Genomic DNA, 27365 nt, shown 5'->3' with positions numbered 1-27365 from the left:
AGGAAGCCCTTCTTGAAATAGAGGAGAAGGGTAGTCAAAATAAGGCAGCAAGTGTCCAAGCCTCCCTCCTTGCTCCCCAGCCGCATGACCTTGGGGAAGTCGGTAAGTTTTTTGAAGCTCAGTTTCCTTCATCTGTAAAATGGGAATAATGCTAATATTTCTCTTAAGGGTCTGCTATGAAGTTTAAAGATGCCTGTTGATGGCTTAGTCCAGTGCCAGGTACCCTAGTGAGCCATGGAGGAACATTTGTTGCTGTGATTGTTATTTTTATGACTCCTTTTTTGTGTCTGTCAAAACCCATGTTGGAACATCAGAAATTGAACCTGACAAATAGGATTAGATGGGAAGAGATCATGGAGAGCACTGAAAAATTAACGTTTCAGTATGATATTCTATAATGGGAACACAGATAAAAGTTGGTAAAAGGCATTTATTCTGTAAATTAACTGAAAGGTACTTAAAAATATTTCCTCTGTATCTTAATGTTTTTTTCTTACTGAAAAATACCCTTATATCTAGTAATAAAAATAAACCAAGAGGTTTGTAAGGCAAAAGCTAGTTTGCAACACTTAAAAAAATACTATGGCAAAACGTACATAACATAAAATTTACCATTTTACCCATTTTAAGTGTATAGTTCTGTGGCATGAGGCATATTCACAATGTTTCACAACCCACTTCCATCACCTGTTTCCCGAAGTTTTCCTCCAAACACTGTGGTCATTATATAATAACATCCCTTTCTCCCTCCCTCCAGCCCTTTGGTAATCCCTAATTTATTGTGAATTTGGCTATTCTAGATAGCTCATATAAGCGGTATAATGTTTATCCTTTTGTGTCTGGTTTATTTTCCTTAGCATAATGTCCTCAAGGTTCATCCCCATAGGAACAGGTGTCAGAACTTCATTCCTTTTGAAGGCTGAATAATATTCCATTTCACATACATAAATGTATTTTATCCATTCATTCTTGGATGGAGATTTGGATTATTTCCACCTTTTGGCTATTGTGAACAATGCTATGAACATTAGTGTTCAAAAAAAAATATTTTTGAGACCTTGTTTTTCATTCTTTTGGGAACACCTAAAATTGGAATTGCTGGATCATATGGCAAAGCTATGTTACTTTTTAAGAAAGTACCCCGCTGTTTTCCACAGTGGGTGCACCAACTTACATTCTCACCAACAGAGTACACATTTGCTCATTTCTCCACATGTTTACCCACACTTGTTATTATGGTTTATAACAGTCATCCCTATGGACGTGAAGTGGTATATACTGTGGTTTTGATTTGCATTTCCCTGATGATTAGTGATGCTGAGCATCTTTTCATATGCTCATTGGTCTTTTGTATATCTTCAAGAAATGGGTTTGCCCATTTTTGAGTAGGGCTGGGTTTTTGGCTTGTTTTTTTTTTTATTTTTTATATTTTATTTATTCATGAGAGAGAGAGAGACATAGAGAGAGAGAGAGAGAGAGGCAGAGACACAGGCAGAGGGAGAAGCAGGCTCCATGCAGGGAGCCTGATGTGGGACTCAATCCCGGGACTCCAGGATCGCCCTGGGCCAAAGGCAGGTGCTAAACCGCTGAGCCACCCAGGGATCCCCCTTGGCTCAGGTTTTGGAACATTAGAAAACAATTTGAGTTTGAAATAATTCATATGCTGGGGATATATGTGTTTTTATTCATTTATTTTTAAGATTTTATTTGAGAGAGTGAGAGAGATAGCAAGAGAAAGCATGAGCAGGGAGGAGAGGGAGAAGCAGGATTCCCGCTAAGCTGGGACTCCAAAGTGGAGCTGGATCCCAGGACCTTGAGATCATGACCTGGGGGGAGGCAGAGGCTTAACTGACTGAGCCACCCAGGCACCTAGTAAATGGGTTTAATATCTTAAAATACAAGGTGTCCAATTAAAGTGAAAAATACTTTTTTGGCTCCAAGGATGCTTTCTTTTTAAACACTCTCAAAACAAGAAGATTCAGGTCATATTCGTAAATGAGATCGCATTCCTGTTAGACAAGAAAATGAACAAGTTATAGGAAAAAACCAGCTGACTTTTTGTGGTTTCTGGGTAAGAATAGAGGGCCACTCAGAACCAATGATCATCTGGGAAATAAGGAAGCAGAAAATCTTTAGTTACGGTTATTTATAGTTTATGCCTAAGAAACAAAATCACCTGCTGGCCGCCCAGTAGCCTGGCCTTGGGCGGGTCCCACAACCCAGAGCTATCCTAGGCCCCATGATCTTTCCGAAGGACAGCTGAGGAGCCCCCCTGACGATGTCCGTGACGCTTTGGGATCGCCAGAAGATGGAGACAACTGGGAGGACACATCTGGGAGCTTTTTGACTGAACCACAGACCCAAGAGCTACACAGCTGGCCTGGCCGGGGCCTACCATTCAGGCCAGGTGATAAAGCGGCCCGGGACACCTTAGCATCTCAGTTACTGAGCCAGAGGCTGTGAAATGCCGGGGCCGTGCTGCCATCACGTGTGGGAGGTCTTCCATAGAGTCTGAAAACCTTAGTGTTTGATGATCAAACAATCATCAGGAGTCAAGGCCCCCACAGGGCCAGCCGCTCTTGGACATCGGGGTGCGCTTTGGCAAACCGGCCGCGGGCACCTCTCCCCTGCTGCGGGCCGGAGCAGGAGTTTATTTTTTTTATTATCATTATTTTTAAATATTTTGTTTATTTATTTATGAGGGACACAGAGAGAGAGGCAGAGACACAGGCAGAGGGAGAAGCAGGCTCCCTGCGGGGAACCCGATGTGGGACTGGATCCCAGGACCCTGGGATCATGACCTGAGCAGAAGGCAGATGCTCAACCACTGAGCCTCCCAGGTGCCCCAGAGCAGGAGTTTAAACCTGTTCCTAGACGCACAGGGACAGGCCTGGCGCAGCTAGTCGCTCGGGCGGGCAGGAGGGGATCCTGGGCTCTCCCTCTGGCCCCCGGGGCCCACCTTGATTCCTCTGCTCGGTGGGGTGTGGTGCCCTCCCGGGGCGCCGGAGGCCCTGCACGGCCCTGCCCCTGCCCGCCAAGGCCCCACCTCACACCCCTCCTCGTGCCTTTCCTGCTCAACATCTCAATCCAGTTGGTAACATCTCAATATAGTTTTAAAACGTCGACACTGGGGGCTCTGTTCAGCCTCCGCCGGGGCTCTTGCAGGGCGCGCGGCGACTTTGGGGGGAGCGAGAAGAGCTCGAGGGGCTCTGGGGCGCAGCGGGGAAGAGCCCTCCCGACCCCAGGCCGGCTGCAGCGCCCCGGGTCGCGGGCACTGAATGCAATCTAGGTGCAATCTAGGTGCAATCTAGGTGCGGCCTGACCCCCGGCTCTGGCGTCCGGACCCCAGGCTGGCGGCGTCGGGGGCCGCGCGAGCCCGGGACCCCCTACCCCTGGGCCCCCCAGGCCGCCGCGCGTCTGTCCCGCGAGGCCCCGAGCTCCCACCCAAAGCAAGGCTTTAAAAATAGCCCCGGCGAGATCCAGGCAACAGGAAGGAACATTTTTTTCTTTCTTTCTTTCTTTTTTTTTTTTTTAAATGTGTAAGAAATGTTTTGCTTCTTGTAGGGAGCACAACCGCTGCAAGTTCCAGCACACGGGGCCCCTCCCGCGCACCCGCAGCCGTCGCCGCCTCTCGGGCACGGCGCGGGCCGCGGCTCCCGGATCCGGATCCGGGGAGCGCAAGTGCCCCCTGTGGCCGGCCCGCGCCTGACCCCGCGGGCCCGGGAAGGCAGGAGCAGCCGGCGCCGGGCCCGGGAGGAAGTTGGCGCCGCGGGCCCGGCGGGGGCCCGGGCCACCCCGGGGCGCTGCGCCCAGGCCGGCCCGGGCTCGCGTCCCCCCACGTGGCCGGCCGCCCGGGGCCCCACGTGGAGGAGGTGGAGGGGGTGGAGGGGGTGGAGGAGGCGGAGGGGGAAGGAGAGTCGAGGGAGGGCCGGACTCCCGGCTGCCGCCGCCGCCGCGGCCCCCGGGCTCCGCGAGGGCCTCCCGGGCGGGGCTCGGCCGGGGAGTGCCCGCCGCGCCCGGCCCCCTCGCCCGCCCGCCCGCCCGCCGCGCCTGTGTGCACTTTCGCGGAGCCACTAATCCCCCGAGAGAGCCGATTTGTAGTGAGGAGTATCTGTAGGGGGCGAGGCCGGCCCATGTGGGGTTGTGTCATTGGTTTGCAAAGAGAGACCCCGCCTTTGCCCAAAAAAAAAAAAAAAAAAAAAAAAAAAAGGGAGCGAGGAGTGAGCGAGCGGCGACCCTCACCTCCCTCCCGCCTCGCTCCTGCGCAGCCGGCGGGCACCGGGCGCCGCTTCTTTCCCTTTCTCTCCGCTTTCCGCCTCCTTCCCCGGAGGAGAAAACAAATAAAGAAGAGCAAATAGCCCGGAGGCGCGAGGCATCCAGGACGCTCCCTCCCCCGGTCCAAGTTGGAATTAGCATCCTCGGGGGTGAGCGCGGCGCGGGGCGGGCGCGGGCGCGGGCCGGGGACCCCCAGCGCAGCCCCCTCCCCGCGGGCGGGCGCGGGGCCGGGGCCGGGGCCGGGGCCGGGGCCGCGGGGCCGGGGCCGGGCGCGGAGGCTCGGGAGCCCGGTGGGCGGAGGAAGGGGGTGGGGTGGGTGGGGAAGTAGGAAGAGGCTCGGCGGCTCGGGGAGGAGGAGGAAGGGAAGGGGAGGGGTGGGGTGGGGAGGGAGGGAGGGGAGAGCGGGGAGGGGGAGGGGCGGGGAGCTGGAGAGATTAAGTTTTTGTGTGTGTGTCCCTGTGTGCGTGTGTCATTTTAAGGTGGCCCGGGAGCGGCCCAGGGAAGCCGGCGGCGGCCCGAGGAGCGAGGGACCGAGCCGGGAGCCATGCCGCGCTGAGGGGGGGCCGCACAGCCGCCGCCACCGCCACCGCCGCCGGGTGGGGTGGGAGGGGCGGGAGCCGCCGCCGCCGCCGCCGCCGCCGCCGCCGCCGCCGCCTCCCGGGTGGGCGCCCTTCACCGCGGACGCCGGCGGCCCGGGACCAGGTAAGAGGGGCCCCGGGGGAGGGCCGGGCCGCGGCCGCCCCCGCCTCACCTGCGGCCGCGGGCTGGGGGCGCCGCGCCCGCCTCACTGCGCCACTCGCGGGCGGGAGGAGGGCGAAGGACACGGGGCCGCCTCCGAGGACGCCTTTGCCTGCGCCCCCGGGTCCCCGCGCGGCGGCCGGGGGCGGGGGCCGGCCCGGAGGTCCCCGCCCGCCGCCCCCCGCCGCCCATCGCGCCCGCCGGCGGCCGATCGTGCCAGGATTTTTGTTGTTGTGATGAGAGTTGATGAATGCGAAGTAGGCGGTCACCTTCCTTCCCATCAGGATCGGCAAAAAAAAAAAAAAAAAAAAAAAAAAAAAAGAAAAAAGAAATCCCGAGCGCGGCGGCGTCCGGAGGGCAGCGGCGGCGGCGGCGGCGTCTCGGCGACGGTTTCCTAGGCGCCCCCGGCTCCTGCTCCCCGAGGCCGGTGGGTGCGCGCGCGGGGGCCGGCGGCGACCCAGGCCGAGCGCGCGGCGCGCCGCGGGGACAATACGGCCGGATCCCCCGGGACCGGGAGTCCGAGCGCGCGGGGCCTGGGCGTGCGGGGCGGGGGCGCGGGCGCGGGCGGGGCGGGGCGCAGCGGGGTCCGCGGGGAGGCCGCGGCGCGCGCGGCTCGGGGCCCCCGGGGGAGCGGCCCCTGCCGGCCGGGGCTCCCGCGCGGCGCCCCGGGGGCGCGAGCGAAAGCAGGGAGAGGAGGCGAAGTGCAGCCCTTTTGTTTTGCCGGCCCCGCATTGTTGGCTCCTCCGGGCGGCCGGGCCACATCTGCCGCCGCCGCCGCCGCCGCCGCGCCGGGCTCGGCCCGCCAAAGTGGCCGCGGGGCGGGGGCGGGGGCGCGGGGCCGGCGGGCGGCGGGCGCGGGCGCGGGCGGGGGCCGAGCGGCCCGGGCATTTCCTCTGCCCGTCCGCGCTCCCGCGGGCACCACTTCCTCCTCGCCCGCCGCCGCCGCCGCCGCCGCCGCCGCCGCGGACCCGCGCTGCCCGCCTCCCCCTCCCGGGCCGCACTTTTCGGGTGGGGCGAGCCAGAAAGAAAAAGTTTCGCAGGAGGGGCTGGCGAGGGCGCGCCCCGGGCGGCGGGGACCGAGCGCGGCGCAGCGACAGCCGGGCCGCCGCGGCCGCCTCCTCCTCCTCCTCCTCTCCTCCTCCTCCTCCTCCTCGTCCGCGGCGCAGGACTGACCCGCGAGGCCGAGGGGAAGCGCCTTCCTTTCTCTCGCTCCCGCTCCGCGCGGCGCTCCGGGGCAACTTGGGCAGAGGCGCGCGGGAGCCGGGGCGCGCCGGGGCCTTCCTCCGGCCCGAGGCCCCGCAGCCCGCGCCGCGTCCCGACGCTCGGAGGCCGCGGGCCCGGGAGCTCGGCGCGGTCACCGGCGGCCGCGGCCAGACACCCGCGCGCTCGCTCCCGGCCGCGGCGGGTGGACCCGGACCCCGACCCCGGGTGTGCGAGCGCGCGCCGGCGCGGGGGCTGCCCCCTCGCGACCCCGAGCGCTCGTCCCGGAGGCGGCCCGGAGCAGCAGCGGGCCCCAGGGGTCCCCACGGTTAGTGTTTTGCAGGGGAAAGGAGGAATTCTCCGTGGAAGCCCCCGCTCGCTCCGCGCCCTTGCGGTGCAGGCTGCTGGCGGTGGCCTCCGCCAGAGTCAGGCCGGGCTCCCTTGCCCCATCCAGGGTCAACAGACCTTTCTGGATTTTTTTTTTTTTTTCTCTCCACCCCCCCCCCCCACCTCTTTTCCTTTAAAGATTGGAGATCAGGTTAAGTTCTTAGAGAGTCAGATGTGAGTGGCTTGAAGGGTAGACAAGAGAATTGTATTCTATAAATATGCATTGGGAATTTAAAATGCTAAGTGCCTTATTTGCAATTCTGTTGGATATTCTAGAGACTGGTATATTTTTATCTGACATGGATAATTTGGAGGGGACGTATATTTTGGTTAGTTTACAAAGTGATTTCTGCCTCCCGACTTTGGCGACACGCATTAAACTCTCCTACTACTCTTTCAAAGAAGAGTCTCTCTGTCTACTGGGTGCTTGGGTTCAAAGCCGGTTTTAAAATTACCTCGTGTTCAGTACCTAAGACTGCTGTTCTGCCTCTAGGGCTCTCATAGTAGAACTAGTTAGTTTTCGTGTACTTTGGAGAATTCCAGTGTTTTGAGAATTTTTTTTAAGTAAATCCTTTACGTTTTGAAGTAGTGGTACTTTAAAGGATCTTGTTTTTATAGTCGTTTGATTTCAAAGAGTACTTCTTAGAGCAATTATAAAGTGATATTCAGAATGCTAATTAAACACTGTAAGTCAGAGCAGCTTTAATATTGATTTCTTTCTTTCTTCCTTTCTTCCTTCTTTCTTTAAGTATCAGGGACTATATCTTTCTTCTTCCTTCCTTCCTTCTTTCTTTAAGTATCAGGGACTATATCCTAGAGTTGAAACACTAAAAAAATCCTTTTGTCTGCCATCAGATCTCTGAACTGCTGTGACACTCTCCTGTAAAAAACAAAAAACAAAAAACAAAAAACAAAAAAAAACAACCCTGGTGCCCTTTTTATTGCCCCCAAAAGAAAAGTTAATGAGATGGTAGGTTTCAAGCAAAAAAGCAGGCCCTCCTTCTTGCAAAATATGCTTACAGTTGCCATTGAAGTTGTATGTTAGCCGTGAATGCACTTGCCTTTAATGAAGCCAGTTTAATCGTTCACACTTGATCAAGTATAACAGGACCAAACAAAGGAAATAAGCCAGCATATTTCTGTAGAGCGTTGAGGGGTTTAGTGTAAGTGTTGATGTCGGGTCAGTCCCTCCCCCCACTCTGCCCCCAGTGCAAGGGAGTGAGGGTTGAAGGCAAAATGGGATTTATGGCACTGATTGGTTTTTCTGTGCCCCAGGGGTAGGGGACCCCAGTTTGTCCTTGTAGAAAGCAGTTATTAGAGGGAATTTTAAAATCTTGGCTTTGGAGCTTGTTTTGAACCTGACAGGGTGCTTTTTGGTTTAATCCTTTTTCCTGTTTGGGAAGATAAGGCTAAGGGTGGGGGTTGAGGGGGGGGCATGTTGTCTCCCTCATTTCTAATTGTACCTTAATAAGGCTGAGTGGTGAGTGGTGTGGCTTTGCAGTTTGAGTTCCAAGCCCTGTGTTATTTATGACTTCACTTGGGATCTTTTGAAACTGGCCCTTGAATGGGTGTTCTCTTGGGGGGAGGGGCAGAGTGAATTACCTTTTCTTAACTGTGATTTTTCTAAAAACCCTCTTTGTCCCTAAAATGTATTTCTTTGCTAAGCACAAGTTGCAACTTTTCCTGGGACTTAGTCATCAACTCGAGGAAGAAATATCTGCCAAGTGTGTCTTTTTAAGGTTAAGAAAGTAAAAAAAGTTTGGCTACTTAAAAACAAACACGACTAGCCTGGTAAAAATACACCAGTGACATACTTTGTGAGATATTTTGGCCTTTTAAGACTCAGGGCACACCTGTTCCTGTCCCTACAGGGTCGAGTTTGCTTTCCTTGGCATTGTTAATCTGGTCGTGTACACAGATGAAACAGGAAAACTTGGCTATCTGTATAATCATTAACTAGCCAATCAGTTATCCTTTCAGGGAATAATCGATAACTTTACTCTCGACTTTTAAAAGCCCCCGAAAGAAATGGCATCTGTAAGTCTGGCAAGTGTTTTAAAGGGAGAGGAAACACAGCCACCACCACAACAAATAAATAAAACTACAAAATCAACCTGCAAACTCTTTCAGCGTTCAGAGTAGCTTAGCTTACAAGGTCAGTAAATGATGAGTGTATAAAATCGGTACTGAACAAGCAGTGCTCGGCGTTTGAAAAGGATATTGTTGGAACTGTTTAAATACTATAGCAAAGGGAGCTCAGGATGGCTCACACCACTTGAAATCCTTGAGATTCTCGGATTAAAAACAAAAAGTGCCTGCATCTCAGGCTCGGGGGCCCCCTCTTTGAGATCTAGCATCAGAATGCCATTTGCCAAGTCCTTTTCCTTCGTGAATCACTTTTTGAATGCAGAGTTACACCCTTTGCTTTGAACGCTTTCTCTAAATGGAACAAATTTAAAGAGTTGCAGCAACGGTGGAATGGCCATCCCTGTTGTCATTTTTTTTTTTTTTTTTTACCACTGTCACTTTAATCTAGGAGGGCTGTCATCATAATGTATGTGAGTGCAGCCTGGGTCCCTCTGTGAATAATCTTCCTATCAGTGACAAGCAGCAGGCTAAGTGTCCCCGCGTCCCTGATATAGGCCACAGACCATATATTCATAAAGTACATGATCAGGAGAGGAAATTTATCTGGTGGGCAGGGCACACAACTCAGGTAATATTTCCACTGGCTGGCTGATAGTTCCATTACATAGGCCGCAACACGGTTTAGTAGTCATTAAAAAAGGGGGAGTGCGGTTTGCGTGACCCTTTGAAGAGAAGTACTTAGCAGAAGTGACACCGTCTAGGGAAATATCTGGGTGCTTTCTCTTCCAAGATCTTCCCGTGAATTACTAGCTAAGGAGTGCTCGTGTGGACTACTGAAAACTTTTAGTAGGCTCATGAAAATGCTGGAATGGATATACAGTCTGAGGCCGCACTGCCTGGGTAGATATATATCAGTTTTCTCCCTTACAGCTGGTGAGCATGTCCCAGTTCACACTGCTGCAGTTAGAGTTACAGCACACTGGGGAAGGGGGAAAACGCAAGCCTTTTCCCCACAGAGGGTCCCCAGAAGTTAATTTCATTCTTCAAGTCTGTGTCTGATGGAATATATATCAAAGACATATGAAAGGTTTGGTTTGGATTTAAACCCTATCTCTGGATTTGGAAAATTATATTTAATCATCGCTAAAAACTTCAGAACCATTTTCAAGGTGGTCAGTGTTTGTTTTGATCGAGATTGAATGGATGGCATCCAAAAGCAATCGATGTGACTCGAATGATACCCACAAATTAATGTTTGGGCCAGCATCTGCAGTTGGTTTTTGGATATCATTATAGATGTTTAAAGCCTAAATTTATGGCTGCACTTGGGCATTTAGGACTTCCCCGGTGAAAAGGACTTTGCACATTGTGCAAAAAAAAAGGGGGGGGGATTCACAAATGAATACAGAATGTACAATAGGGAGAGAGCCAGGCTATTGTTTGTGTGGAATGTTGACAACGGGAGCCAAGGGGCAGTTTGGCCTTCATTCTTCCAACTGCTCGAGAACACAGAAACTTCAGGAGCTGCAGACAGGATGGAAACCAGAGGCACATTCATCTGTCTTTGCCTGGCATGGCAGTCTGGGCCACTGGTCTACTCCCTTTCCAGAGTTTTCTTAGAAGGTGGTCTTTTTTTCGGACTGTGGGGACCTTTGTGCGCTCTTCTCAGTAATCTGCTTTTTTGAATCAAGATTCTAAAAGCAGAGAGAAGCGTTCTTCAAAGAAAAGTGTAAAAAGCAGACTCCCCCCCCCCCCCCCACCATGCAGTTTTAGGGAATCCGATTCAACCCTTACCAGAAATTGAGGCATTTGGAGTTGCAGGAAGCTGTTGTGTTTATTTTTATTACTCCTCATGTTGAAGTAGTTTTTAATCCATTTGTAGCGTTAGGGAAAGTACAGCTAAAGTGAGTATTTGTTGGGTTTTCGTGTTTGGTTGTACGGCCACTGCCTTTTCTGAAAACGCTCCTCTGTATGCATCTTTCTCCCCATTCACAAAGCCCTCCTGCCTCCATGTGACAGCTGAGGTTCCAGAGCGGAGCCAACTCTGTAGTTCAAGTGACAGGCATTACTGTGCCCTTTCTCCTTAGCCCCTACCCTAAGTGGAATCCGTATAGACATTGACTACCATTGGGGGCTGATCCCTGTTTGGATTTTATCGAGGTACACTTGGCTAAACCTGGGGGGCCAGTTGACCTTTCCATCCGTATCAAGCCTCTCCTGTCCCTCCTGGAGTGTTTCAGAGATGATCTGCTTTAACTGTTTCTATAACTTATTCATGGGGCAAGTGATGCTTTTGATTTTATGAGGAATTGGGACTTCTATCCTGGATAATAACAGAGCCTTCGGTTTTTCTCGGTGGTATTAAGAGGATGTTAATCCCCAATAGCTGTTGTTGTCTGAACTTGGTGGGCCGGACTTTGTTGTTTTTGGGGCGACCAAAAAAGTCAGAGGGGGGGTTGGAAGGTGGGGGAGGGCAGTGCTTTTCATCCGTTTGGTTCTTAAAATCTTTCCCACTTGTAAAATGCAAAAAAAAAAAAAAAATGCACCTTCCTTTGTGTTGTTGTTTTAACTCCCTTCAAAAGCAATCTGTTGATCAGCAGAAATGTGCTTTTTGCATTAAAATAAGTCCTTAATTACGACTTGAAAGACACTGTTACTGGCTTGAAGATTGATTGGAAATAGTGGCAATATTTCTGCCTCTCATCCCAGCCTACTTCGTGGCAGGGAGTGGAAGGGCCTTTTTTAAAAGATGTGTTAACTTAGGTGGCGAGCGGGTTCTTCTGCAGCGCCGAGGCTAGCCAAGGGGTTGTAAACTCACTGCTGTGCTCCAGCCAGGCCTGAAATCTGGCCTGCAGCAATCTGTCCAAGCCCAGGACAAACAAAAACTTCATTATGGTGTCAAGGAGTCCCAGGAAGTTTCTTTGGAAGGAACTGTAGACCAAGACCACAGAGGTCAACTTCTCTGGCCTAGTGGGATGTTTCCCTTCAGTATGGCAACTTGAAAAGCCTTCCTCATGGTGTGGCCTCTCAGAGAGCCCGTAGAGAGAGGAGTAAATGGCCGGAATCAACCTGGAAGTGCTCCTAGTGTGCCTGCCCCAGGTGTGTGGGAGGGGGACTGAGGAACAACAGGTGAAGTTCCTTTGCTGTAGGGGGTGTGTGAGGCCAGGAGAGGGTTTGTGCACCTTTCCTGTTGAACGAGCTCTGTCTGGGACTTTATTCTTTTGTTGATGGATGTCTTTAGTGTGGTAGGCCTAGAAGCACTGAGGCATAGTTTATTCTCTGCGTATTCAGCCCCAGGTGGGCCTCAGGAGGGGGTGGGGACAGTGCCTTTTTGGATGGTGGAGAGCCTGTGGCATGTTGCAGCTCCCAGGCGGTGCCAGCAGTGAGCAAGGGAGGGCTCTCAAGAGCTTTTGACACCCTGTCCAGGAATTGTTGAGGGGACTGGGAATGTTCCCCCTGGAGGGGAACAGCCTCACTTGGTCACATGGGCTTGCTTTGCCAGGAGGGACTGAGTCCTGGTGACACCAGGGAAGATTTGCTGGAGAAGCTGCCAGGCCAGATGGCTGCATGGGCTCCTGGCTGCATGGGCTCCTAGCACCGGCTGAGCTTGGCTGACCGCTGCGTGAGATGTGAATAGGTGGGACAAAGCTTTCCAAACACTGGAGACCACCGGGACAGCCCTCACTTGGGGACACTTGCCTAATGAACTGGGTGGGGTTTGGGAGAAAATGCTGCATTTTCTTCCCAGTGGGGGTGACAAATATTTTAAAAGTTTTTTTCCTATTCCTTCTCCAGACGTTGAACTGTGGTCTGCAACGCTGGCCGATTGCTCCATCTGCTCTTCAGGGACTGGATGGAGCAGGAGGCCCAGCGTGGATGCCAAGTGGGAATGACGTTTCTGCCCAGGAGCACTCAGATGTACCTGATTCCTTTTTCTCTGCGCTTTCTGGTTTTGGGCTAGAAGTCCCTCCAGGAGGGCAATGAATAAAGAGTATATGTTTTGCTGCACGGATATCAGTATGCACATATAAGTGCCTACAAGTAGAATCTCAGAATGTTTTTGATCTTGAAACCATTTCGCAGTCATTAATCTTCACGAGGCTCCTGCGGGCTAGGTAAACAGCAGCAGAGCAATCGCTGTGCTACCGGCGCAGAAGTAGTGGATCACCTCCCCCAACTCCGAGGTGGCAGGTGTCCGCCTCTGGCTTCCGTGGGGGGGCGGGGAGGGATGGGGGGGCCCGGGAACCCCCGCGTTCCGCCCACACTGACCACAGGGCGACTTCCTGTCTCCTGCCTGACCTCCTGATGCGGGAGGGCCAGGCTGGGCCGCCGCACCTGGCCGCCCGCCGCACCTGGCCGCGCTCTACCTGGAGGGGCGGGGCCTGGCCGCCTTGCCCCGCGCGCCCGGGCCTGGCGGCGCCTGCGGTTCCGGGGTGCGGGGACCCCCTGACCTGGGCGCCCTGACCTCGGGGCCCGGCCCGCCCCTCCCGGCCCGCGCACCTGTGCCCCGCCCCGCACCTGCGCCCCCCCCCGCCCCCGTGACACCCCCGGAAGCGCCCCTCCCCTGGCGCTGGCCCTTTCACTTGTAAATGCAGCTGCTTCCCGCCGTGGGGAAGCCTTGGAGAGGTGCGAGAAATGGCCCGGCCCCCCGGGCCCACTTCCTCCTTCCTCCCACAGGCCATTGTGTGGGGTCCGATCCCGGGCGGCGGGGGTCCGGCCCGACACCGCCCACACCCGCTGGGACGTCCCCCCCCCTCGGAGCCAAAGCAGGTACCTGGCAGGACCGAGCCCGAGACCCCCACCCCCAGCCCCCCAGCGGTCGTAGGCTCCAGGGATCCCCACCTGGGGTCTCCTTGGTCCTGTCTGCCCCCCCCCTGCTCTGCGGGGGCCCCCAAGGGGCCAGGAAGGTCGGCTGGTTCAGGGCAGTGGCCACATCCTCGCCGCTTGGCTGGCCCAGCATCCGGTCCCCTGGAAGGTGCTGGCTGGCCCTCCTCTTGGAACCGTCCAGGCTGGGTGTTTTACTTGTGCTAGCAATTGCGCGGTGGTCGTTGCTGCCAGGAGCCGCGAGGGCCACGCAGGCCTTCCTCATGATTTGCATCCAGGACAAGTGACCTTGCCCGGCTTGTCACACTGCAGCCCCCTCCAGTGAGTGTAGCGGCGATGGCCTGGGGCTTTTACAAACTTTGCACCTCTCTTGCTGGAAGAAGCTCTGTGTGTTGACCCTTCCTCTCCTGGCTGGCGTTAATTTGAAACTCCGTCCACCCAGGCCTTTTAAATAATACTCTTATTTTTAAGGTGACATTACAACTGCAGTTTCATTGAGCATTTACTTAGTATCTTTGTTTACTCCTTCGCTTGGTGTATGTTGCCATCAATCTTGACGGTGAGGTGGGGCGATAGCAGCCACAAAAGGCCCTTGGGCGACTTGCCTGTCATCCCCTGCCCCAAGCGGCAGAGCCGGGACTCGAACTAGGCTGGGCCGTTGGCGGTGGGGTTCAGGCAGGATTCCTTGGCAGACGAGAACCTCCTCCTGTGTTGGGAGCCTGTCTTGTCACCCTGAGAGCAGAGGGGAAGTGAGAATTCAGGCTTACCCCAAATCTGGCATGTTCTCCCCAGGATTCACATGAGCTTCTCAGAAACAAACCTCTTTCTCAGGCCCGGGGTGACTTCCAGATCACATGGGGCTATGAGAAATCTGGCTTGTTTTAAGTTTCCGTCTTTGATTAGTGATCTTTTGTTAGGATCTCACAATCTAATGCCGGGGAGGAATTTCTAGATAGTTTCCTGGACTAGGCCTGTTTCAAATTCCCTACACTTTTTGGGTTAATGAACAGCATGGCTCCTGATCAGAAGCCTCAGGCAGGCTTAGCAGTCAGGGGCCCCCGTTGGAATCGTGGGGGGAGCTCTGCCCTCGGGATCACAGGCTCTGTGTGTAGGCGGAGAGCAGGCATCCGGAAGCACCTCAGGAGCCGGCACAATGCTGTTGCTCCAGCCACGTTCCTTCTCTCCCGGGTAGAAGTGAGGGTGGTGGTTTACCAGTGAAGAACCCGCCGGTCAGGAAGGCTAAGGAACCAAGGGAGCCGGAAGCTTAGTTTCCCGGTGCATCTTGAGCTGGTGTCTCTGTAATTGATTGAGATGTTTGGCTTTTGGTTGGGACTTGGGTACAGTTGGGGATGGCTTTGCCCTGATAGCCAGATTAGACCCCTTCTGTGCTCTCAAATCTCATTTTCTCCCTTGCTTCCTTCTGGGTGTCTGATGGAACCACCCCACCTCCTCCCAACACACACACACACACACAGGGATTATGTGGATAGCTTTCACAGTGCTTAGGGTTTTTTTTGTGGTAAAATTGGATTTGGTGGCCACATATCTTTATCAGACTCAAATGTCCAAGTTTGTGGTCTAGGTTAGTGATCTCAGAGTTTTTTTTAAAGCCAGTCCCCCTTCCTGGTGTGTGCCCCTTTGGTGGGGAGGGGCTGGAGGTGGTGGGTGGATGCTCCCTTCCCTCACTGTACTCTGGCTGCTGCTCATTTTCCAACTGGATTCATTATGCCATGGAGTTGCTTTCTGTGTTCGACACAGGGGCATCTGGGAAGAGAGGCAGGAAAGATGGGGAGGATTTCACCTAATTGGAATAGTCTGTTTGCACCATTCCTGTAAAAACCGGCCAGAAACTTGATTCTGCTGGGTAAACCTCCTTTGGGTTGCTGCCCTGCGTTTGTGTTGGCCTTAGAAAGGAATTTGAAATCATACTCCGGAACAAAAGGAGCTGCCTTCTTTTCAAAGAGTCTATCAGAGAACTGAAAGGGAATGACACAAAGTTGGGTGTGTCCTGAAATCTGGAGAGGAGCCTGCTTGGGTGATTAACTCACCTGAAAGGCACCCAGAGCAGGTGACGCGAGAGGGCTGGCTGACCTTGGCTTCCTGCAGGGTAAGGTCCCCACAAGGTGGAGATTTTCCTGAAAAACAGGCTTTCCTTTACTTTCCTACTCTTCCTTTCACCAACACGTGTGTGCTTGGGAAATCCCTGACATCTTTGCTGGTGTTCCAAGGCCCCCTGTGGGGGCTGCGGGTGGTCGGGGTGGTGGTGGGGGTACCCCGCAAACACCCCGTCTCACTCAGCTCTTGGGTTCGGCCTGGTCTAGAGGGCTGAGGGCAAGGCCAGGAAGCAGGGGGTGTCTTGATCAGCTGGTCCCATTAGCCACAGAGTGCTGGCTCAGCTCTAGCGTAGGTAGTGATTGTATTATTTCTATTTTAAGTCCTTCATGTGGTTTTCAGACAGGTCTCCATTGGGCTTCAGTCCCCACCGCAGAGGGCGGTGGGGCTTGGTCAGACACCTGGATGGGACAGGAGCAAGGGAAAGGCTGCTTCGGGCTACACTGCCTGGAGAGTGGACGAGGCTGGGGCGTCAGGCATCCACGCATAGATGACGCTCCAATCGATGTCCCTTGTAGCTATGTCAGCCTTTGCTGGCTGGTCCCCCCCTGCATGCAGGTTCTTGATGGGAGCCGGGGGTCATGGGTGGCCTCAGAATCCACGTTTGGATCTGTGCTGTAGAAGGCGTGTGTGTCCCTGTGTGTCAGGGTTCCCTGGCTCTGCAGAAAGGCCCCTAAGCTTAGCATCCAGGGACCTCTGGCAGGACACAAGGGCCATCTGATTAGTGCCCCACATGCCCGTGTTGATGCCGTGGTGAGTACACCAGGTTTCCCGAGACCCGATTTTTCTCTGCCTTGGCCTCTGTGCAGAATAATGTCTATTCTCCAAGATGCTCGTTGCTTATCCGACAGGGCTGAGGATTTTTTTTTTTTTTTAAATACACATCCTTTCTTCTCATTTCTCAACTAAGCCTGGGATTAAGAACGTGGCTTCAACTGACAAAAGCCAGGAGATTTCAGAATTAAAGTTGGAATTCTATCTGTAATGATGTCTTCCTGAGTATTTAAGGAGGACTTTGAACCGTGGGTAATTTTTTTTTTTCTCCTTCCTGAACTGGCCAGATGTGCTCCAAGTAGTGGGCAAAGGAAACAGCTCCACACAATTTGAGTTTTCTTGGTGATAATTGTGAGCTTGCCTTATTTGAGTCTCCCGGGTCCCAGAAGATCGAAGGGAGAGGCTTGGGACTGGCCGTTGTTTGGGTTGTGTTCTTACTGTGTGTGTCACACGGGGCCTGAGAGCTTCGAAGCTGGCCCCCCTCCCCAGCTCAGCCAAACCACTTGAAACGCACTTTGCCAGTATAACTCTAGTTCTTTCAATTGTTTCTCCACCAGGGATTAAAAAGTTTTTTGTTGTTGTTTTTTTTTTTCCTTTTGTGATTCTTTTCATCATCTGGGGCAGCAGCAGGCAGGCTGGGGGCATGGAGGGAGAGAGAGACTGGTGGGAGTCCGCCCTGGATTCTCTGTTAGTGGGGGAGGGACAGCGGGGTCAGTGCCAGGACCACTTTTAGACCTTGCCTGTAGCGGGGAGTTTTACAACCTGGTGATGATCACCTGGCATGGCAGGCTCCAGGGTCAGATCCAGAAGCTTTGCCCTGGGCCATCCCAGCAGCCCACTTCAGAGCACACGCAGGGTGACCTGTGTCCTCCGCCCGTTCCCTCTGGCGAGGGAGAGGAGAGGCCCTATGGAAACATCGGGAAGTGAATGTCTTCCTTCCCAGACTGATGCTGGGCCCTAGGAGAGCCACCCCTGACCTCAAGACCTTAGAATAGGCAACAAGATAAATCCGTACTCACCCCCTGAAGAGGCATCAGATTGGAGAGACAGCTCAAGGAAGTGTGTGGCAAAGGAGGGAGGGAAAGTTGCCTGATTGTATTAGGAATCTTCCGAGGCCTTGGAGAGGACTTCTGTCTCTGAGTCTAGAATGAAGGTCAGAATTGTAAACTGCTTAGAATAGGCCTGACATATCATGGATATTTGTTAACTTTTTATTTTTTTATTTTTATTATTTTTTTAAGATTTATTTATTTATTCATTCAGAGAGAGCGAGAGAGAGGCAGAGACACAGGCAGAGGGAGAAGCAGGCCCCATGCAGGAAGCCCGATGCGAGACTCGATCCCGAGTCTCTAGGATCACACCCCAGGCTGCAGGTGGCACCAAACTGCTGCGCCACCTGGGCTGCTCAACTTTTTAAAAATAAATAACTGCTTCTGCCCCGAGGTGCTGTATGCCCACTGGAGCAGGTTCCTCGTGCGTCCCTCACACGGACTGGGTAGAGATCACAGAGTCCTGACCTTGGCAGTGGAAAGAGGGGTTCCCCTTGGGTGTTGGGGGACAGGAGAGAAGGCTTCCTGGGCTTTGAGATGGGGCTTGCTAGTCACAGATGTCAGGCCATGTCCTAGGGGCCATGTCCTAGGGGAGCAGTCCCATAATGGATGGGACACCCTTTGCACGAAAAGGAAGGGTGAATTTTATGGAGCCTGGTGAAGTGTTGGGTGGAATGGGTATGTAGTGGATCCTGTTGAGGCTTGGAGATCCGAATCCTTACGCTGTTTAAAAAAATACAGGGATATGGGGGTCGTGATTGGTTAGGTTAGGGAGCAACCCATCGTCTCCATGATTCCTGGGGCCAGAGTGATGCTCTGAAAACTAGTTGTTTTTAGACTGGAATGTTCCTCTGTATTAGGTCACTGAGAAAGGCCCAGAAAAATATTTACTTTCCATTTAAGAGCTACTTGCCCTTACCAGAGAAGGAAGAAAGAGTCGCGTTGGGTGCTGCCTACCTCTGCCTGAGGACGGCCTGCAGGGGAGGTCGGGGCCCCTGTTCCAGCTGCCCTGGACAGGTGGGCCCGCTGGAGAGCCAGCCCCGTGTGTAAGTCAGCACCACTGAGTGCTCCGCACCTTCTCTACAGAGTTGATGGGGCACAGTGCCCGTGGGCCCGGCTGGCCACGTTCCTAGGGGAATCTGTTTAGGAGAAGGCATGACGGTCAACCCCCTTCCCTGCAAGCATTTGCCTTCACGTGCTCCCATCCGATCTCCAGGTCCCGAGTGGACAGTAGGAGGGTCATGCCGGTCCCAGAGAATGGCTTTGTCGGGGTTGCCTTCCTGGCAGCGGTGGACACGGCGGTCAATAGCAGCTCTGGTGACCGGCCCAGGTCCCGCCTAGTGACCAGTTTGCTGCTTGGTGTTTCCCGACCGTGGCCCTGAAAATAGGATGGTACTTGGTCATCTGCTCCCAGGGCGGTCATCCGCTCGCAGGGACTGACCCGGTGCCCACTGCCCAGGTGCGGTGCGGGTGTGCACACGACCACCCGGCCCGTGCTCTCGCTCTGCACTTCGTGTTGGGCTGCAGGTTTCGAGTAGTAGGGTCCTGTGAGTATGAAATGGTGAGGGGGTCCCTGGGTGGGGGGACTATGTTCAGGAAGATGTCCTCCTGGGGTCTTGGAAGGAACAGTTTGTTGCCTTCAGGGCGGGTGGGTCATTTTATGGACTTTGGGCTCAATTTGTGCCATTAAGAAAAAAAAACAAAAAAAACAAACCTCACTTGGAAAGCAAGATGATCCTTGAAAATGCCCTTAGGAGGCATCCGGGGCTGGAATGAGAGGGCATCTTGGAGGTCAGGGGCCGAAATGTCATATGTCCATGTTTGCAGCTCCTGGGGAGTGGTGTTCAGTGCCCTAAAGGCTTATCCGCGTGGGAAGTGCTCTGATGCCATCCCTGTAAAACATAAAGTTGGAAGTAGGGGCTCTCCTGGGATCCCAGAGAGGTCTTGGTGCCCAGCCCTGTTAACCAAAGTGCCTGCACTCCTCCACCCGCCTCACCCCACCCCACCCCACCCCAGGCCCTGCTCCGCTCTGCCCCTGGAGGGGAGGCCAGGGATCCAGTGCGTGCGTTTAGTGGTAAAAAGCTGGCTGTGGGCTTGGTGGTTTTCACATGAGTGATTCGTGCCCTCCCTGGGGAGGGCCTGCGCTTAGGTGGTTTAAGAAGAGGGTGGCCTCTGGAGCAGGGCTTCTCTGGGCACACCTGGCCAAGAGTCTGTCTCCTGGAGCTCGACCCAATACACCGTGGGAGAAGCTTCAGGTGGGGCCAGAACATCTGTATTTTTAGCAAACTGGTCCCTGTGGTTCCTAGTGCAGCCAGCCCAGAACCTGCCAATTGCACACAGACCCTTTTTCTTGAAAAACAAACCACTCCCCAGCACACATCCATACACTTGAGTCTAGTTATTGAACATTTGGCACGACAAATGATTGAAAGATTTTATATGTCTTGAATAACCCCCTCCCCCTCAGAATCTGAATGAATAGATTTGGAAATGGAAATATGGATTTCTGCCCAACCCAGTCTTTTTTTTTCTTGGTTTAAAAGGGATTCTCCACCCCCTAGAACAGCACCAGGCTTTCCTAGGGATGGGCGGGAAATTCTGCAGGTACCTGTTACTAGGGGACCTGGTTCCATACACAGATGCACGCACTTGACCCGAAGGGGTTATTTTTATTTTTTTAAAGATTTTATTTATTTATTCATGAGAGGCACAGAGAGAGAGAGGCAGAGACACAGAGGTTGAAGCAGGCTCCATGCAGGGAGCCTGACATGGGACTCGATCCCGGAACTCCAGGATCATGCCCTGAGCCAAAGGCAGGTGCTAAACCATTGAGCCACCCAGAGATCCCCTATTTTTTTTTTAAGATTTTATTTATTTATTCATGAGAGACAGAGTGAGGCAGAGACCCAGGCAGAGAGAGAAGCAGGCTCCCTGTGGGGAGGCCAGTGTGGGATTCGATCCCAGGACCCCGGGATCACGCCCTGAGCTGAAGGCAGATGACGCTCAACCCCTGAGCCCCCCGGGCGTCCCCAATACGTATGCTTTCGACCAGTCAACAGAGTTCACTGAGGGGGTGGGCTGAATGTCATCACAGCATGCTAGCCAGGGGAGAAACTTTTTGCAAATTAAGTTTCAATCCAGTCTGAGTCACTTTTTAGGGAAGCACACTCCTTGTGTCCACAAGTCCAAGACGGGCGCGGCGACTTTCAGGGTGGCCTGTGTGAGCGTGACGAGGGGGCCTGTACCACCAGGTGCGTGTACGTCCTTATGCAGGTGAACAAATCAAGCTCCGGGTGCCGATGGCATCATTTCCCTGTGTTGCCAAACCCAGATTTGGGAGCAGCACTTTCTGTTTTAGAAATGTAAGTAAACACATTTTTGTGGCAGATCCTTTTTATCTTGATCAGTGAATTTATTAATTAGTAGGCTTCACTTGAGGCTGGTAGCTTATGTTTTCCATAGAGATGACAACCCACCTTTATTCTGTTTGTAGAAACTCCTTATCATACGCGAGCTTACTTTGTTTTTAGTGACAACCCTGATAGGAGATAGTGAGGAGGTGTGGTTACTTTCCACTTGTGGAATCCCCAGAGGGGGTCTCGGGAAGCCAAGCAGATGGGCTCACAGTTCATAAATGGTGGAGCTGGGTCTAACCTGCCTCTTCTCTACCAATACTGAGCTGACTGAAGAGTGGCTTTCTATCCAAATACCCCAACTCTTTTTTTTTTTTTTTTTAAGATTTTACTTATTTATTTGAGAGAGAGTATGCACACATGTGTGCATGGGGTACATGAATGGGAGGGAGGAGGAGGGGGAGAGGGAGAAGCAGACTCTTTACTGAGTGCAGAGCCCAATGTGGGGCTTGATCCCAGGACCCTGAGATCATGACTTGAGCCGGTCAGGTGCTTCACTGACTGAGCCACCCAGGCGCCCCTCAGATAACCTGACTCTAAGGATGAGGATGTGTGTACAAATTTAAAGGCAGGGTAGGGATGTGGGGAAGTCCACCCAGTTTGCAGAGTCTGGAGCCTTTGGCATGAGTTCTAGGTGCTCGTTTCAAGGTGAACTTGAGGGACATGCTTGGTGTCCTCAGAGGAGTGATTTATGGGGCCCCTTAACTCCTTGAGCTGAGGTTAGGTCGTTAACTGGTCTTGAGCAGAAAAGATCGACCCTTTCTGGACCCTTTCTGGTTTAGGTAACTGCTTTCTGGGGGAAGTTTGGGATACCCTTTGAATTGCACACAGAGACATTACTTTGAGAGAAATTCTAGCCATTACCTTAACCGTTACCTGGCCAGGTGGCCCAGGGATAGATGTCTGGGGCCACAGGTTAAGAGACCTCCAACTCTGCTTGAATATGAGAAGTGGATTTGGGTCCTAGCAGTTCCTTTTGGGGCTGCTTTTGGACTTGGGTTAGCAAAGAAATGACTATGATGTATGGTGTTTATGAAGACTAGCGTACCTATCTGTTTTCATATAGACATCCTAATAGAGATTAAATATAAAATAAAGCAGAATGCATGAACAAAGATATTCCCATAAGCAATATTGTAGTGTTAGGCAGTGTAATTACGTTTTGTACACTTCCCAATTAAGCAGTTATGCATTACTGGAAAAAAACCACCTTTAAGAGATTTAGGAAAGCTTTATAATTTTGTAGATCAAATAAAAATAGATGTATCATATTTTATGCATAGGGTTTAAAATTTTTACGCTATATGATGAAGGAACTCAGTTTGGATTGATTTGTGGAAATTTATGCAGTGACACGGAAATGAATTTGCTTTTTCTGAAAATGGCCTGTTGAACAAAAATCTGCTTCTTCAGCAAATAGAGCTCCTACTGTGTGCCAGCCTCCAAGCAGGAGCAAGGAGGGTTTATCCTGAGGTTCAGCAAAGCCGTGGTGACCGTGAAAGAGCTGGAATGGGCTCAGGTTGCTGCACCAGTGCATGGGCGGAGGGTAGGTCATTCCTGGGCTGAGGGCCCAGGGAGGTTGGCCCGCTGGAGGAATTAAAAGACATTTGTAGTGCTCTCTGACCACTGTAGACGTGCTGTGTAGAGCTTAAGAACATAATCTCCAGGGGCACTTCAAGTGGCTCAGTTGGTTAAGCATCTGCCCTAGGCTCAGGTTTTGGTCCTGGGGTTCTGGAATCGAGCCCCACATTGGCACCAGGGAGCCTGCTTCTCCTTTTCCCTCTGCCTGCCACTTCCCCTGCTTGTGCGTGTTCTCTCTCTCTCTCTTTCTCTCTCTGTCAAATAGATAAATAAATCTTTAAAACTAACAAACATATGTGGACTTCCGGTCCCAGGACACCAGCCCCCTGGTGAAATCCTTGGGAAGTGACCCCACGTATGTGCCTGAATGTCTTCACAATGGGCCGATGGGTGCTCAGGGAATCTGTGAGGGTTAAACGACTTAATGTATGGCAAGCCCTTGACATGCACCTTGAGGAAGATCTCCCATGTGGGCATTATTACTATTCTTATTCGTAGTCGGAGCAGTAGTAGTTATTGGAGTTGGAGTAGAGAGAATGAAGTGTGGTGGGAAGGACTCTGGGTCTGAAGAGGCAAAGAGAGGGCCCAGAGGGTTATGGGGTGGCCCTGAGTTCAGATCAGTATCGCCAGGCATGGCCTTTTAGGGCAATGTCGAGGGTGGAGGAGCTGTCAGAAGAGTGTTTGGTACTCAGACTAACAGGCCCAGGTGCCTGATGGGTGGTGGATGGACAGGGGGACGGTGGGTCAAGTACTTGGGCTACATATATGGTAGGTCACTCGTTGGGGGTCTGCTCAAGTCCTTGGGCTACGTGGTGGGTCTGTCATCCTTTTCACCCAGCTTATGTTACACCAGAGCTTGAGTGTCTGTTTCACTCTGAGCTCCTGGACATGAGCCTGCTGTGTCCCTCCACAGAGAAGCCCAGGTGCCAGGATAGGGCTGAAGGCTGTTTTGTCACTGTCTCTTTATCTTCTGCCCCACACCGGTCATCTTCAGGGGCAAGGGTGGTGGTGATCCTGTTTAACGAAGGAGCAGCAAGGGAAAGCTCCGGTCTTGTCCTGGCTCTGATCTTGAGTGACCTCCAGGGCTACTCTTCTCTCCTTCAGTGGGGGATCCCTGGCTTCTCTGGATTGAGGCATGCTTGCAGTCCCAACACCTACTGATGGGGACTTGTTGGGCTGGGTGTGGCCTCTGGGGGCTCTCAGAGGGCCATGGCCTTGCCCGTGCATGCACGTCCCACGCTTCCCCAGGATGATTACCACGGGTGGGGCCACGGGTAGCCTGTCCGTTCCTGGCTTGATCGGATGGGTCCGCAGTTAGAATAAAGGGACCGAGACGAGGCTGCCTGGGATGGAGGAGACTGCAGGGGCAACCAAGAAGGGTACTTGAGGGGAGTGTCATTTCTCCTTTCCTGGCTACCGAGCTGCTGGAGGTAATGAAAGGGTCTCCCCTGACAAGATTGTGTGATGTGCAGCTGAGTTTCAGAGACGCTCTGTGGAGACGTCGACACTCTGCTGGGTGTTGGGATTGGGACTTTGGGATTGGGACGGAGGTGCCTTCCTGGGGAGAGCTGGAGGCTGAGGTCACCGCCTGGGACTACAGGGGAGGATACCTTGTTTTATTATTTGTTTTGGTCCTTCGTGGGGATCGATGTTTAGAAACTTTCACACAGGTGTAATTTCCATACAGCTCCGATTCACCCTTTCCACCTGCAGTCCTACAAGTTTTGACAAAAGATATGTAAACACCAAGTGGCTGCAGAACCAGTTCCATCACCAAGGAAAGTTGTCCCATGCCCCTTGGTAGTTATGTCTCGCCCCTGCCGGCCACTGATGAAATCGCCCCTTTTTGTCGGCAGAAAGGCCAGCCTAGGAAGTTTGGGGAGGTAGGCACCGGTGTCCTGTGAGGCGCCGGGATTTCCCAGGACATCCAGGGGTCTCACTTGGCTCAGGGGGACTTCTCCAGTCCCAGCAGGTAGACTTGCTTGGGTGTGGCACTGCCCGTGCCGTCCCAAAGAAGCCCAAGACTTAAGCATTTAGCTGGATCAAAGGCCAGTCCCTGTAGTTGGAATCTTGTCTTTTCTCTGCCCAGAGGCGCTGGTTCCAAAGCCATACATACAGGCCTGGGTGCTTTCTCAGGCCATTGTCCCCGGGCTTCCTGGGGACACGCACGCAACAGCTGCTCACCCTCCTCCACACAATGTCCTGCCAGCCCTTCTTGGAAGGTGTCCGGAGACAGGTGCTTCTCTGTCCACCCAGGCTGCTGGCTCCAGGTCCAGAGGGATCGCGAGTGACCACCACGTCACTGGCTGCTTCCTCCTTTCTCCTCCTTGGGGGAAGTGGCTTTGCAGCAAGCAGGCAGTGTGGCCATTCGGTGTTCTGTGACTCCTGGGGGCACGGGGCAGCAGTGGGGTGCCCTCAGGTTTCCGTTTGCCTTCCTGCAGGCAGAGGCCAACCAGGCCAGCCACCTTCCTGTGGTCAAGAAGGGCAAGAAGGGCGGCGTGGGGAAAGCCTGGAGGGACCAGAGGGCTTTCTGGTGGGAAGGTCAGCAGCTGGCGGATCCAGCAGTGGACCACCCGCTCAGCATCCCACCCTAGTACCTGCACCCCAGGGTCAGGGTCTCCCTGATGAGGGGTGCTTAATGAGGTGGGGCTGGACGGGCTGCAGAGCATTCCCTGTCACTGCATGGGCGCCGACATTGACTGGCTTTCTTCATAGTATTTAATATTCTCCTGTTTCCGTTCAGTTGGGGGGGGAGTTTTATGAAATGAATCTGGGAGTTTTTAAAAGTGCTAGCTGGGGATTGCTGCATTTATTGACTTTTCTGATGGCTGCTGGAAATGTCTTCAGTGCTGGTTCTGTCTTCAGTGCCTCCCCGCCAGGGCCCAGCTCTGAGGGTGGGAGAACGCGCTGCTCGAGCCAGAGTGGCTCACAATGCTTCCTGGGTGTGTTAGGAAACCCCCTGAAGCCTGTGAGCTCAGACTGAACCTGACCTTGTCCTGGCCTGAAATTCATGTCTAAGCATCCTTGGCCTCTTGGAGGGTGGTCGTGTATGGGCTGCCATTCAGGGAGGGAGCAGATGGAGGTGCAGACACGTGCATATAGGACTTTGGGGGGCTTCTCAGTGCAAGGAGACTGGAGCCAGGGTCAGTAGCAGAAAGGTTGGCATTCCGTGTCCCCGGGACGGCTTCAGAGGCCAGTGGGACAAGGGCTGTTTGAACTGGCGTCCGGGACCTTGAGCAGAAGTTGTCTGTATGCGGCCACCAGTCCACTCTGGCCATGGTGATTTTGGAGGAGTCGCTTCTACCCACAGGCAGGGGGAAGGCCCAGATTCCCCCAGCCTGGAGAGCCTGCGGGACCTGGCTGCTGTGAGGTGCCCGGGCACATACCGCCAGACAGCCTTGTGACACCAGTTCCCTTGCCTGACCCTTGCCAGGGGGAAGAAACTTGCTCAGAGGCTGGAGTTTCTTAGGGCAAAAGTTGAAAGCACAGAGATAAGAGAGAAAAGTGTTTTATGGTCCGAAGGGTGTCAATAAACATCTGCTGTGCTATGCACAGCAATCAAAGCTTTTCGTGTGGCTGTGGTGCCCTGCTGTGACCACAGTAGGACTGCGGTTCCAGGCAGCCCAGCTCCTGCTTCTGTCCTGCTCTCCGGACGCCTTCTGTCTCCACAGGGCAAATTCTAGGTGAGAAGCCGCTCCCTTGGGTGGATCCTAAAATTCCAGCTGACTTGGAAGGAAGTGAATGGGGAGCCACTCTGCTTTGCCTGAGGGGTGAGCAGCTTGCTGTTATTGTATGCCTAGGCCCAGCTGGAAAAGAAAGAGAACATTCTTGAGGTGTGCACATCGTCAAATGACTCTTTCAAAGGGAGCCAGCTAAGAAGGGCCTTTGCCTGTGCTCAAGAATACTAGAAATACATTCATTTGGTAGATAAATAAGAATATAGCTGCTTTTTGTTGAGTGCCAGGAATGGGCCAAGGAGGACAATATAAAAATAAATGGATCTGGCGCATCCCTAATAATACAGCTAAGTGCCTCTCACGGGCTGGATGTTCTTGAGTTGGGTTAAGCTCGGGGCAGCTCGGTGGCTTGCAGGGACACAGTTCTTGGTGACAGCTGCTGCACAGGAACCTCAGGGGGAGTTGAGACCAAAGCCCCGTCCTTTGCAGAGCTAACTGTCCGAGTGAGCCTGTGGATGTGCACAAGTAGGTTTGGGTTTCCTGAGTCATGCATCTCACACCCAAGAATCGAGGTCTTGCAGTGAAGCTTCGAGGCTCTGGAAGCAGACAGGCATTTCAAGGGGGTGGTGCTTTCTGAAGACACATTTCCATTTCCATCTGGGTAGTGGTTTGCTGGTCAAATTTTTTTTTTTTTTTAACCTTTTGGCTTGGAGAAATTTTCCCTCTGGTTATGGTAATTTTACTTTCCTGATATGTAAATTGATTACAGCAGCTCTTTCAAGTCTTGCACATTTGATTATCCACGAGCCTCCTCCTGCCTCTTATTTAAACTTATTTTTAGCACAGTCCTTGAAACCTCAGTGTGAGACTGTCCATCTTCCCCGCTCTCAGAGCTGCCGAAGGTCATTTTAATCAACCCCATCCACCAGTTGCCTTGCAAGTCCTGCGAATGTGGTGGCAATGGGGCCTCGTGGATGGGTTTAGGGATGCCAGGAACCCGTGAACCTCACCGGCAGGACAGGGATGCATGAACTTGACCAGCAGCTGCCTGCATCCTGCAGCTCTGGCCGATGCTGGGGTTCTCAGGGCTGGCCGCAAACACAGCCAGCGTTGACACCAGCCTACCCCCAGGTGGGCCAACAGGCCACAACTTGTCAGCCTGAGCATGATCTTGTGTCATTAGGCGTCTGTTTCGGGGTTCGGCCTATGGTGTGCTGGAGATTAAAACGCTGAGTCCCTGGCTCCGT

The 27365-nt window shown here is 53.3% G+C and overlaps 1 protein-coding gene across 4 annotated transcripts in view; it reads left to right on the top strand.

The window, feature by feature from the left end:
• Positions 1–4054: 4054 nt before the first annotated feature.
• CTBP2 (C-terminal binding protein 2) overlaps positions 4055–27365 on the top strand; it is a 157158-nt gene continuing 133847 nt past the window's right edge. The window contains exon 1 of one of the 4 annotated variants that reach the window (XM_026010691.2): positions 4055–4424. The gene's annotated coding sequence lies outside the window, so the exon portion shown is untranslated. Of the gene's footprint in view, positions 4425–4754; positions 4978–5172; positions 5441–6408; positions 6542–27365 lie in introns of those variants that run through there. The other 3 variants (XM_072740352.1, XM_072740353.1, XM_026010690.2) reach the window with 3 other exon arrangements.

The sequence above is a fragment of the Vulpes vulpes genome, chromosome 15, assembly GCF_048418805.1.
Source record: "Vulpes vulpes isolate BD-2025 chromosome 15, VulVul3, whole genome shotgun sequence".
NCBI lineage: Eukaryota > Metazoa > Chordata > Mammalia > Carnivora > Canidae > Vulpes > Vulpes vulpes.
The sequence above is the reverse complement of the archived record's forward strand: the minus strand, read 5'-3'. Positions and strand labels throughout refer to the sequence as shown.